The 14,362-nt window shown below is 39.9% G+C and overlaps 1 pseudogene; it reads right to left on the bottom strand.

Annotated features, from left to right (window-relative positions):
- Positions 1–1,258: 1,258 nt before the first annotated feature.
- LOC121964288 (uncharacterized) lies at positions 1,259–9,114 on the bottom strand (annotated as a pseudogene).
- Between the last annotated feature and the right edge of the window lie 5,248 nt (positions 9,115–14,362).

Genomic DNA, 14,362 nt, shown 5'->3' with positions numbered 1-14,362 from the left:
ATCAATTGACAGCACTATTATTTTCATATCAATTTCTATAGGTGTCAGTTCTGGATGGAACTATTTGCAGACCTTAGAGACGCTGGATACTTCAACGGGAGTCACGACCATCAGTGTCTCTTAAGATACTGTTTTGGTGATGTTATTCAGAGGGACTTAGATGAGTGTGTTAGACTGTGGAACACTCACAGGATTCGCCCCTCCAGAACAGCATCATGTCCAGGAGGAGAGCCCAATGAACTCTACTACTTACCACACAGGTAATACATTTGGCAGCAGATAAATATTTGTATTTGTTTTACTTTTATCTTTATTTTAATTAAATGCAATTATGTCTTCTGTTTAACATAGATTTGGCTCCAGAGACTGTGGCTTTAAAACTGAACAGGCTGAACTGGATGCCTTTCCTGAGGCTCACCTGTCAAGAGCTCCATGTGGGGACCCAAACATGCAGGAGTACTTGGACTTTGCCATGGAGCACAATCACTTACAGAAGCCAGAGTACTGGCAGTCTGCAATTGAACTTTATTTGAAACTGAAAGAAATTGCTCAGCTATGAATTAAAATTGATAAAAAAGGGAGGTAATGGTGGAACATAAAGTGTCTGAATCTGTCACCAAAAGCGTCATTATTTTAAATGGGAAATAAATGAATAAAAAATAAAGTAATGTAATGAGTAATGTTTATTTATTACATTACATTTTTTGTATTATAGAAAACAGAATCTCGAGAAATACTGTTTGTCTTATTTGATCAAAAAGCAGCGATTCATAAACAGACCACAGTTTGAGCTAACACAGTTTGGAGCTAAAATAATTGTCAAAATGCTGAGAAACAACAACAACAAAAAACATGCTCACATATCTTTACACTATAAAAACCCTGTTAACAACAGCAACTGCACATTTAGGTGGACCTTTAACAACAGAGACAGAGTCTGGGCTCTAGAGGTCATCTAGTTGTATGGCTTACAAACAGCCAAATCCTGGACTGTTTTGAATTCCAAAGTCCATTTGTGACTTAAACACCCTGTATGAGTCGAGGAGTGGTAATTTCATCAAGTTTGAACATGTATTTGCCATTGGGAATGGAGAGTCATCCAGGAACTCTATCCGTGACAATGGTTCCAAGCCAGAAGGGGGAAGTGATGTCAGCCCAGTTGCAAACATCAAAATATCCTCCACAGACACAGCAGCCTGGCCTACTGCAAGGAAAAAATGCTTAGATACACCATGGTAATGTGGTTTTCCAACTAGTTACAAAAATACCTTACAAACCTTCACAATCAAGGAGATAGTCTGCCCAGTAGGCCAAAGCTTGACTTTCTTTAAGTCTCCTGTTACTCCCTGAAGGACTGAGGTCAGGTTTGAAAAGTCTCTCAAGTTCAAAGCCAGTGAGTTGCTTTTCAGAGTGGCACAGGACAGGGGCCAGCAAAGTAGGGTGTTGCTGTAATGCAGTCAAAAACTGCAGGGCTGAAAGACCATCTTTAAATCTACAAAGTGAACACAAACACTGTTTAACTGCTGTGTAGTGCCAACTGTATTTAAATTATCTAAAGAAAACTATTGAATATTCTCTTCCCTACAATTACAATCCGCCTAAACACGTCTACGTTTGGGGAAAATGGTTTTGTGTTGAACATCACTCTTAAATTCTTTTGCCTTGCACATGACTATGGTAAGTGTTAAAAACTACACAATCACACAGAGGAATGACAGAGAGGGTTGGGTGGCATGGGTAGTTATAGACTGGCACAAGGCAGGGAATGGACAGACTTACATCACAAAGGCTATCAGTTTTAATACACAAATTCTGTCACAGGGACTAACTGATAAGAGAAGGACATGCCATGAGGCATTTCAAACAAAAGATTATTACATAAATACATGAAAAAGAAGCCACATCATTATAAATATGATGTTACCTGTCAATTACAGATGAGTTGCGGTCGATAATATACCATCGGAGGTAGTCAGCCACGATTTCTTTCTTTTCTTCCACAGCAGACACACGTCTCAGACAACCTGCTGTCTGTAACATTGTGCTGTGTCTCATGATGCACTCCTGTAGAGCATCCAATGAAGCAGCATTCTCAATCTGAAAGATACAAAAAAGGGGGGGTATAAACACTCTAGTAAATAACTGTATGTACTGTACATTCTTGCCTTTTTTTATTCAGTGACATACATAGCATGGTGTAACCCTACCCTATTAAAAACTAATAAATGAAGCCAATTCTGTGTATGCAATACTGGAAGTAAACATTATCTTAAGACACTGCAGGATGTAAAACTCTGCCCTACCACACTGTAGCCTTATGCTATTCTCACCTCTTGCAAAGCTTTCCCTATTTCTTCATCAGTTATTAAATTAACTGTTTATTTGAACGAAGGCTGACCAGCAAGATAATGTACAAGATCCTCTGACAGGAAATGGGGTCCTGGGGTCCTCCCTAACAGCTGTGAATGAATTCATATTGCAAAATTAAAACAAACACTATATACTTTAAGATATTGCGGAAAAAAGCACATGCCATGGTAAATATATGTTTAATGATCATTAACCACACATTAGTATAGTACACATCCAACCCTATGCATACCATTTGCCTTGTAGACCAAGAACCAATGTCCTTCTGGTCCATCAAAAATGGGCCGGTCTTTCAGGTGTTTCATTAGCAGAGTTAAAAACTCTCGTCTTGGACCACCTGTGTCAATTCCCTCCTCAGGAACTCCAGCATCATCAGTAAATCTGACCAGCATGTCACAGTTGTCAGAATATGTTGTACGCTTGAAACCTCTGACTGCTCCATCCCAAACATTAGCCCTTGAGATGTTGAACCTGCTGACTCTTTTGTGATCAATAGGAAGTGACAAGTTTGCCACAATGTCAGGTAGTGTAATGTTCATCTCTTCCCTGTATTGACAAAAGTGATCTAATTAATAGATATTTCAGACAGTGCACAATTTGCCACTTTTACAAAAATTATTTAAATGCCAGAAATACTGCACAATGAAAACACTAGAATGCCACTGTCAAAAGCTCATTTTACACTGCTGTGTGTTGGAAATTCTCCACATTGACTGCAACCAGCTCCTCCTCCTCTTCCTCCACACCTGGTGCATACAGGTCTGTGTATTTACTGTTGGGAAATTACAACTTCCATGTTAAAACATCTTACTAACAAATTTCTTCCCCATGAGTTAAATTACAATTATTTGAGTCACTGATTTTTGGCTTACCTGTAGCAAGAAGTCTTGTCTGGATTTGTTTCAGGTGGATCCATATCATCAGTATCAGATATTACTATCTGAAAAACAAATTAAAATGTCAAAACAACAACACTGAAAGTAAGAAACATCAGGCTGCTGCAGTCTGCCTTATTACCTGTCCAGGCTGAATTGTTGCTGAATGTCCTGGTGCATCTCTGAAACATGATAAAAATTACAAAATTATTAAATTAATTAGTACTGTCCTTCAGGCCTACAACAGTCATCAAATAATGTAGACTATAATGAATACAGCCAAGATTCCTATTGGTTGATTAGCACTCGAAAAGCCGTCTCATTAAATATGTTATTCATTTGTTTATCCCTGACAAGGGCTAGATGCCAAAATGTCCTTACCTTTCTTTTTTAGATTTGTGTTTGGGAGTAGTGGTTCAAAAACCTGAGAGGAAATGCATAAATTTATCAGCAATTTGTAATAGCTTCCATAATTGTTCCCTTACTACGTACAGTATATATCACTGGTGAAAGGTTGTTTGTATTGACATAGATAAATCAATAAATACATTGATACATAAATAAGTATTAAAACAATAAATAAATAATTGATGTACCACAGTGTCTGCTCGATTGAATTCAGCTGTGCTCCTTGATGCAATGACAATTTCAGAATCAGAGTCTGAGGTATCATCCACTGCTGTAAAAACAGAAAATTCAACAGATTATGTGGATACTGAACATGTATCCTACAGTAGAGTATCTAAAATATGTGGAAAATATTGAATCATGAGATCCACTAACCTCCTTGAAAGTGTGTTTCTAGGCAGATGAAAAAGGTGATCCTGGAATATGGCTTTCCTAGTTCCTTTTTATACTCTGCCAATTTGAATGGCTTTTCTGACCCAGGCACATGGACCACCTCTGAGCAGTCTGGATACAAAAGGACGTATGGTCCTTCTTGCATGTCCTTGTTAAATGTTCTCATTTTCTGGACAGCTTGTTTCAGTATATCAGATGCTGCTACCTCTGGGTCTACAAATAACGGGAGTGTTTTCCCTCTTAGAGGTTTTAGAGCAGTTCCGTCAGTTCCATTTGGCACCATCAATCCAATGTTTATCTAGTAAAATAACAAAGATAAGATTAATTTCATGTATTATGCACAGTCAGTCAGTCAGTCATTTTCTGTAACCGCTTGTCCTCGTAAGGGTCGCGGGGGGGCTGGAGCCAATCCCAGCTGTCAATGGGCGGAAGGCGGGGTACACCCTGGACAGTTCGCCAGACCATCGCAGGGCCAACCATATACACTCACAGTCACACCTAAGGGCAATTTAGAGTCACCAATTAACCTGAGCTGCATGTCTTTGGACTGTGGGAGGAAGCTGGAGACCCTGGAGAGAACCCACGCAGACACGGGGAGAACATGCAAACTCCACACAGAAGGGCCCCCGCCCGGACCGAACCCTGTTCCAACCGGGAGAGAGGGACCCTCTCGCTGTGAGGCAACAGTGCTAACCACAAAGCCACCGTGCCGCCCTGTATTATGCACAGGTAAAATAAAAGATTATACATATATACATCAGTGTTTCCCATAAATTATGCAGAAAGTGGTGTCCCTCCATGGTCTAATTTGTGCCACCACAGTTTCACAGTGAGCCAAACATGTCTATACACTCAGATGCAACAAAGATAATCTTTTTTTTTTTTTTTTTTTAACTTGCTTCAATCTGTGTGATGAGTCAACTATGATACTGATCCACTTCTGAGTCATCTCGAGTCAGATAACGCTAGTCGAGTACTGATAAGTACTAAGACAGTCAGTGCAACTTACCTGGACGTGTTTTCTGTCCTTTGCCATTCTTCCATTCGGCCCATAGGTAAAAGACTGACGCTCTTTGGACTTTGAGCTTCTGTACTCCAGGAACTGTTTGTATGATGAGCAAGTTTTTTCTGCTTAAATAAACAAAGTTCCGTTTCAAAATAGAAAGTGACTCGGTCTCTGTCCATCTCCGTCCATTGAAAATATCAACAAATCGAACTGACCCGCTCCCGTTATCACTTCCGGGTCAACCCCGTATTTGGGACGTTCCCTTTCCGGTAGATTGTATTTGCTAATTTGTTTTCTGAAATGTAAATTTGTTTCGCCACTTGTAAATTTGTCTCGGCACTTGTACAAGTGTTTAACGTCTTGTTAATTTGTTTTCTGAAATGTAAATTTGTTTCACCACTTGTAAATTTGTCTCGTCACTTGTAAATGTGTTTCACGTCTTGTTAATTTGTTTTCCAAAATGTTAAATTGTCTCATATTTTGCAATGTTGGTTTGCACCTCCCGGCCACCGTAAAGACTGGGTCATGTGCCGTATGACAAGATTTTGTCAAAGAAAGGGCAGTTTCTGTACAACCCTATCAACGGTTCCAGAGACAACAACCTATGTTTTTGCTTATGCCTTGCACACTCTGCCAATGCTGGCGTCTCTGATAGAGAAAAATTAGAGTACGCAATACAGTTGCAAAATGCTGTGGGGTTTGACCACACACCAGGAATCTTTCCTTGATGTTACTAAATTTGAAAAGTATTTAAATGTTAAGATTATCATTTTTCACCAAGCTGCAGGGTGCAAACACCTACAGTGTTTCCAAACACGACACACTTCACAAACAGACCATCTAGTTATACTTGTATGACCAATATTATTACACGATTGAAAATCCAACTGGATTTTTCGGGGCTCCTCATGTCTGTCAGTATCGTCAGTACCTATGAAACCCCACTACTATACAACTGCAAGCATTGCTGTAATGTCTGCTTTACACAGTGCAGTCAGTACCCAGGCACAATACTGAAATGTGATCAATGTAAACGCATCTGCAAATCGACACATTGCTATCTACAACAAAAGTCAAAAGAGACCACACACTATGTGATTCCATGCGGCACCCTGAAATACTGCGAGGCATGTGGTAAAACATACAGGCATCGTAAAAATCCCCACAAGTGCACACCCGTTGTGTGCGCACACTGCAAGGAGAGCAAATTAGATGGTGAGCTCCCTCATCAGTGTTTTATCCAACCTCTTGGAAAACAAGGGCCCAATGAAAATGACATTCTGTATGATTTTGAGACCCGTTACCATAATGGCAAGCATGAGGCCAATTTTGTGTGCGCAATGGACATGTAAACAAGTTTTGTTTCAACACTCTAAAGTGTGTGTGTAAAAACCTAAAAAGTGCTTTTGTACAACATTACAGGCATCCAAAATATTGCGGCTACACATTCACTGCTCACAACGCGTCGGGTTTTGATAATTACCTTCTGTTGGAGTACTTTGTCAAACACGCAGGGGTTAATTTGTGCCGGATCCTGCCGGAACAGGATCCGGCACCTCTTGATTTTGGCCTCCCTGTGTTCCGGGACTTATTTGGGCAGATCCGGCACCTCTCGTATATATATAAAATAATAATAATATAAAGACGTTTTTTTAAAATGTAGAAAATAAAATAATAATATGCATAAATTCATTTACAGAACAAATCCCAAGAATTTCATGTTGTTTATAAAGATTTAACGTCATTTGAAAGAGTCGGAGATTTGTTGATGCACTGAAAAGCTGGGCCAACAAACCACGCCCCTGACATAGAAAAAAAAAAAACTTTGGAAATTTGCCGCATCTGGGGAGCAAGCAGCGAGGAACAAACGGTATTTCAACGCAAACATGTCAAAAAGACAGTTGAATTTACTGTCTTTTTTCAAAAAGGAAGAGTTGCATGATGCTTCAAAACGAGTCAGAAAAGCAACAAGCGGCGATGAGGGCAGCTGCAGCGGTCATGCTAACGGGCAGGACTGGCTGCAGTAGGAGGCTAGCGCTGCAGCAGCTAGCCAGGTTCACGGACAGCTAGCCAAGCTGGGGCAGGAGGCTGGTACCGTGGCAGCAGCTGGTCAGGTTCAGCGCCAGCCGGAGTGGGGGCCAGCTACAGCGCCAGCAGTCAGCCAGGTGGACCACCAACAGCCGGAGCAACAGGCCAGTACCCTGGCATCAGCTAGCCCGGTAGAGCAGCCGGAGCAAGAGGCGGGAACCACGACATTAGCTCGCTTACAGGAAGATTCAGAAGGAGAGGAGAGCGCACTGAGCGGAGAAGAATGTGGGACGTCCAGCGACAGGTCAGGGATGGGATGCTGTTTGGACAGCAGCTCAGTTCAAGGTGAAGTAGACTTACTACCCCTGACTTCTTATTTTGGCCCCTGACTTGGCTTCGAACATGAGATTGATTGCCAAGAGTTAAATGGACTCGATATGGGGAGGATTTTACACTCCAATGTTGCGTGTGTAAACATACAGAAACATATTTCGGAAGAAATGAAAAGGAAACTGTTTGAAAAAATAGTACAGTGCGCACCCAAACTCAGTCTAATGCTGGATGAGTCAACCAGTTTAAGCAAAAAGAGCTGCTTGATAATATACCTTAGGGCTCAGTTGCCTGCAAACATTTTTACTGAACTCGTAGAGCTAGATGATAATAATGGAATAATAATAATGAATAATGCATTGAATAATGAGAATAATAATAATGGAAGATTTGTGTTATTTATTGTAATCTCTGATTTTTTTTATGTTTTACGAGTTAGACCTGTTGAGAAATTAATTGCTGACTGTGTACTGTAAGTCCCACCTGTGGTGATGTGGGCAATTGCCCATGCTGTGCAGAGTATAGCCTAAATAATTGTAAATTATTGTCATAACACTTATACCATGGATATTATCAGAAATTGAGGCTTGTAAGTCCCACAGCATGGCAAGTGGGCATTTGCGTGTTGTTTTCAGCACCATTTTCTGTATATGTTCCGGGACCTGTGCCCGTCTCGTCATCCCTGCGCTGTCATATGTACTTTGCGTTCCGGCACCTTATGACTTACAAATTAAGCACTGCAAACACGGGATCACTCCTACTGTAACCATTAGAGATAGTAGAGTCATCCTGATGTACGACAAGGCATACTGACAGCTCTGGATAGATTCATTCAGCTTTTTACCCATTTGTCTGGCCAAAACATCAGCTTGGGTTTTGAGGACCTGGAAAAGGGGTATTTCCCCCACAGGTTCAACACCAGGGCTGATGAATATTATGTAGAGCACATAGAGCAAAATAAGTGTTATTCAGATGTGTCGATACAGTGGCTTGAATATGTCGCCCACACAGAGAACAAAACAATACAGCATGCTCTCAAAGGAGGTGAACAGTGAGTAGGGCCATATTTTGTGGATGGGTATAATGTTGCCATAAATACATGCTACAAATTTGCAGGCTGCTTTTTTCACGGTTGTGTCAAATGCCATGTTGGGATCACAACATGGTTTGCGGGTTGTTGTGATGTGGGAGTGTGAATGGTTGTCGTTAATGAAAACTTTCCCGGCAATCAAAGCATTTTTGAGCAAATACAAAAAGCCAGAATGCCTGAACCTCAGAAAAGCCCTGGTTGGCGGCCGCACGAATGCCATGAAATTGTATCACACTGCTGCTTGTGATTAAGGTGAAAAGATTCACTATTATAATTTCAGCAGTCTTTACCTGACAGTTCAGTCTACAAAAGGCTACCCGATTGGCCACCCTCAAATTATTCACAGTAATTTTGACACCGTCCAAAATTATTTTGGTTTTATCATGTGCACGGTGCTACCGCCAAGAGGTCTGTATCACCCTGTACTGCCCTACAGAAGCCACAACAAGCTCATGTTCCTGCTGTGCCGCCCTTGCGCTGAACAGCAGAATCAGAGTAGCAAGTGCATGTACGGTGACAGCAACAGACAGTTGTCAGGAATGTGGGTATCGTTTGAGCTGGAAAAGGCTCTACAAAAGGGGTACCAGATTGTGTGCATTGATGAAGTGTGGCATTTTCCCGACAAGACCGATAATTTGTTCAAGGAGTATGTCAAAACATTTCTGAAATGCAAACAGGAGGCATCCGGTTACCCCAAACATGTGAAAACTCCTGAGGACCAGTGTAACCCTGGGTTACAAAGCCTCACTAAATAAAAGCCTGCTAATAAAAACAGCCAATAAGAAATACATTACAAGTGATAAATAGACAATAAATAGATTAACATGATTAAAAAATCATAAAGATCGTCAGCAATGCTATATTTCATGATATAATATTTAATTTAGGATTAAAAACATGTAAATTCACGGTACTTTTATTTTTATTTAAACACAGCTTAAAAATGAGTTTAGACTCTTATTTTGAAGTGTCGCGTTGCAGCGTGGCTCTTGACTTGCCACAGCCAAACGGGTTGTTTTGTCTCTTCCTGTTTCTGAAGGAGGGAGATACGCAGATGGTCTTTGCAGAGCTGCTGCTTAAACAGAAGAAAATAGAATAAAAAAAACGAGTAAAAGAGTCTATTTAATGATATTTTTGTACTCTGAAGGAGTTACTTTTGTTTTCTAACCGGTCTGAGACTTGGTGACGTTGTATACATTGCCGAACGGGACTTGGTGAGTGAAAAATTGTATTTTATTTCGTGCAAGGAATGTTTTGTTATAATGTATTAATCATTTCATTGAAATGGAAAGCTAAGGTAGCAGATTTGGGTTGTTTTATGTTGAAAATGCAGAATACACGGTAAATCTGATGCTTAAAGGGAGCACAGGCCTGTAGTTTACTTTCCTGTGACGCGTTTTTTTTTTACCCGCCGAGACGGCGAGTGAGCTTATAAAGTACCAAGTAAGCTGAAAAACAGACTTTTATTGATTTTTAAAGCTACCAGATGTAGTATTTCAGTTGTTCATGTATATTATTTGGTTGTTATGGTAGGCCATTAAGGTTTGGACCAGAAATTCAGAGCGAATACCGGAGATGGATTCCACGTGTGAGACAAGATGGCGAGCCGCCCAGGAACCCCTTGAACTGTGCATCACACCTAAGCAAGCGCCTTCTGCTGGATGTTGTGTGGTTTCATCAAGAAACTGGTAGGATTGATCCATATCTCTCTGCCAAACTGCAGTGTATTCTCACAGACATCGGATTAACCATTCGGGACAATCAAAGGATTTACAGTTATTAAGATAAAGACATTTACTTGTGATACACAAGTTATTCAGCCTTTTGCTGGATTATTTTGAGTTGTGCATTTTTTATTGTTTTTGTGGATCAACCATATATGTTAATACTGTAATGGTATTACTGGAAGTGTAAATGTTTTTTTGTTTGGTACAAACAACAAAACAAGAAATGGTTGAAACTTAAAGGGGAGTTTAACCAAACTTCAACGATATCTCTTGAACTAAAGAACTAGACTTTATCCAGAAACGCTGAGTTAACTCAAAAAGATTAAAGGAGAGAACTTGAAATTAATACAAACAATAACCTAGGTTGAAAAATAATATCCTTTTTAAGCCAAATAATAGGTTTAAATCTAAAAAGGGATTGATCAACTAAATCACTTGAACAAAAAGGGAAGGTATTTCATTTTTTTTGTGAAGTGAAATTGAAATTTATGTCAACTGTCTGTTTCTGTCTGTCACTAAAAATAATAAGCCGGCAATTTATTCTCTGGTCTGTGGTTATTAATGCACCTTACATCTATCACTGCTCTAGTAGTCGAACCTAGCATTGGTCCTAGTATACTGTAACTACTCCAGAAGTGTTACACCAGCAAAAAACATTACTGACTACTATGAGAAGCAGGGCATCAGGTTAGACCCGGCTAACCTCCGTGATAACAAGGCTGTCAGGAGTTGTAATAAATTACCCCTGAACTCTCTGTGGGGCAGGTTCAGCATGAGGAACAACACGGCATTGTGAGAGTTGATTACAGATCCGGCCAGATTCACACAGTTAATGTTTAGTGACCATTATGATGTGAGGCAGTTCTGTTTCATCTCTGTCGAGGTGGTCATGGTTCAATGGCGTCATGCTGACGATAAGGGGTCCAGGGTAAAGAATGTAAATGTGTTCTTAGATGCCATGACTACCGCTTATGCCCCGCTCATGTTGTATGATCTGCTGGACAAGCTATAGTGCCGTGTTTTGTACTGTGACACAGACTCTGTGATTTTTACCTCTCAACCTGGTGAGTGGGTTCCTCCCTTGGGCCTGTACCTAGGGGAATTGACTGATGAGTTAAATGAGGGGGGTTCTGGGGATGACTACATCACCGTGTTTGTGTCAGGGGGACCAAAGTGCAAAGGTATAACACTTAATGCTGTAAATGCTAAAGTGGTTACCCACGAGTCATTGGCAGAGTTAGTTCATGCGCTTGTAGCCAGCCAAAACACAGGCGCTCATTTGACAGCTGTATCTGACACTATCAAACGTGATAAAAAGAGGTTTAATCTTACGAATGAAACAGTTGTTAAAAAAGTTCAGATAGTGTACAACAAACGCAGGGTGCTGTCTGATTACACCACACTACCATATGGATACTAAATCAGATCAAGGGTCTGATGGTAGACTACAGCACCTGTTCAGTCTGGTGGTTAGCGGTCCTTCTAATTGCGGAAAGACTTTTTTTTGTCAAGAGCGTTATTGAAAATGCATCAAGGGTTATTTCGTACAATATTGACAACACTGACAACATTGTTTACATTAACTCCTGCTGGCAGCCTTTGTATAATCAACTCTTTCAGATAAGAGACACCAACTTTGTAAACGGTCTGCCAGAGTCTCTGTGTGACGACATACTACTACCCCCGGACAAAAACTATTTGCTCATTATAGATGATTTGATGAATGATGCTAGTAATAACATAGAGGTACAAAATGTATTCACCAAATATGTTCACCATAGAAATTTAAGTTGTATTTATTTAGTTCAGAATTTGTTTGTGCAGGGTATATCAAGTCGAACCATTGGTTTAAATACTAACTACCTAGTTCTGTTTAATAACCCCAAAGATAAATATCAAATTTCACTTTTAGGAAGACAAATGTTTCTGGGTAACACCAATTTTTTTTTAGAAGGATTTAATGATGCAACCAGCATGCCCTTTGGGTATCTCCTCATAGATTATAAAGCTAAGACACCGAAATATCTAAGACTCAGAAACAATTTGCTGTCAGACCAGACAGTTGTATATCCTCCAAAAAGAAATAAATACATAAATAAAGGGGGGGAGCTAACAATGTCGTTACGTGTGCAGAGAAATCTTCTACTGCTGGAGTTGTTATATAAATTGTCGCAGAGTGTGTGAGAGGTTATTATTAGTAACGCAAGCGTTGACTTTATCAATGCGCTGTGCGAAGTAGCTCTCAATGTAATGAGAGGTGGCATTCCTCTGAGTAAGCATCAGTACAAACAGTTGAAAAAGAAAAAGTCAGTGAGTAGACCGATTGCTGGCAAAAAGATTAACATTTTGAAAAAAATCTGGTGGATTTTTGTTGCTGTTAGTAGGTGCAGCCATTCCGTTTATTACCAGTCTATCACTCGTCGGTAAAAAAAAAACAAAAAACAATGGAGCACACACAAAACATACACCAGCTGGACTTGTTAAAACAACAGCAGCAGCAGAATACAGGATCCATCAGACATGTGGTGCAAAATGAGTTGGACAGAGCCATGACTGAGGTGTTGCAACTGTCAGACTTGAATGTGTACGAGAAGACTAAAAAGTATGCATATATTCTCCAGAGATACTTGTCATTGGTAAAGCAGAGAGAACGTGATAAGACTGTTTTGACTCTATCTTTACCCGCTGAAAGCAGCGATACGACTCAGGATGCTGCACATCATGTTAATTATGATGATGTAAAGGACGTGGTGGAGGAGGCTTTGAAGCACATGCCCAAAAGAAACAAAAAAAATGCAGAGCACATTTTGGCAGCATTGGCCTGTGCATCAGATGTTGTATCGTGGTATGACCAGGGTGAAATTATTATTTACCAACAACCAATCAGAGGCTCACACATGTACGATTTGATAAAAAACGTCACAGCAACGCACACCATTTCTGATGTTTCTAGACCTGCAGGGTGTTGTTTTTTTTTTTTTTTAAAACACCAGTCAATTTAAATGTGCCGTTATCGGCCATCCCGAACACACAGGTGCGCAGGGATGTTGATGGGAGGTCGCGATACAGTTAGTGAACTGAGTTTTATGTCACATCCTAAATCTACAGGTAAGAGGAGGAGGTAGGTAAGGGTTGACTCACACAGTTATAGCACTCCTTTTGACACACCTGGGTCAAAATGGTTAAGGTCAGACACTGACAATGAATGGTACGATTATTGATTTGTCTGTGGGGACAAAGGGACTGTTTTGTTCTTTTTCTTTTTTTCCCAATCTATGTTCTATATATCAGGCCTCGGCGAACAAATGTATGTTTTTTTTGTTTTTACTTAAGCCAAATAATGTAACAATGACAAAATGAATGTATTTTTTTTTTACTCCAGATAAATGATATAGCAACAATATAACAAATGTAATTTTTACTCTAGCTAAAGAATGTATTTTTTTTCTTGTATGTATATTTCTTCTTGTATGTATTTTTTTCTTACATACCTGTTGTAAGCAAACGTTGATATTTGTTGTTGTTGTTGTCAATTAAAAATGTAAATAAATGTCTTTAAACCATTGTCATGTTTCTCAAAAACGTGTCTTTATTGGAAATTATCATGGTTACATAACATTATTTTAACACATTGCACACATGTAAAATTGTCTTCACGACACACAGCAGTGGGTTGTATTTTGTTTACAAATCGACAGACCATAGCATCGTCACAAATCAGACTGGTCTTGTACATGTTCATCAGTTGTGTATAAGGTATCCCTTTTTGAACATAATACAGAAAAAACACACAATGCTGACCACACGTCATTGAATTGTTACTTTGAACCTGTCATCTTGAATAGGACACATCCGTACAGTGTCTCACAAGGAAATTGTTTATCTCAGGTGGAAATCTATCAGAGTCAGGAGGGTTGCCAAAACTGTCAAAGAAACGGCATCAGAGGCAGGAAAACTTTTCCAGATCCTTGGATATTGGAGCTCGATAACCATCACCTCGTATGGCTCTTTCAGAACAATAGGCCTTGCTAATTTTATCCTATAGTGCTATATCTTATTATCTGGATAAACATGGGTTTAGGCATTACTTGGTGAGGTATAATAAAAACCGTCCTTCTTGTCCATCGTTCATGTG

This window comes from Plectropomus leopardus, chromosome 7 (genome assembly GCF_026936395.1).
Source record: "Plectropomus leopardus strain MGB_pleo_1.0 chromosome 7, ASM2693639v1, whole genome shotgun sequence".
NCBI classification, from domain to species: domain Eukaryota; kingdom Metazoa; phylum Chordata; class Actinopteri; order Perciformes; family Serranidae; genus Plectropomus; species Plectropomus leopardus.
The sequence above is the reverse complement of the archived record's forward strand: the minus strand, read 5'-3'. Positions and strand labels throughout refer to the sequence as shown.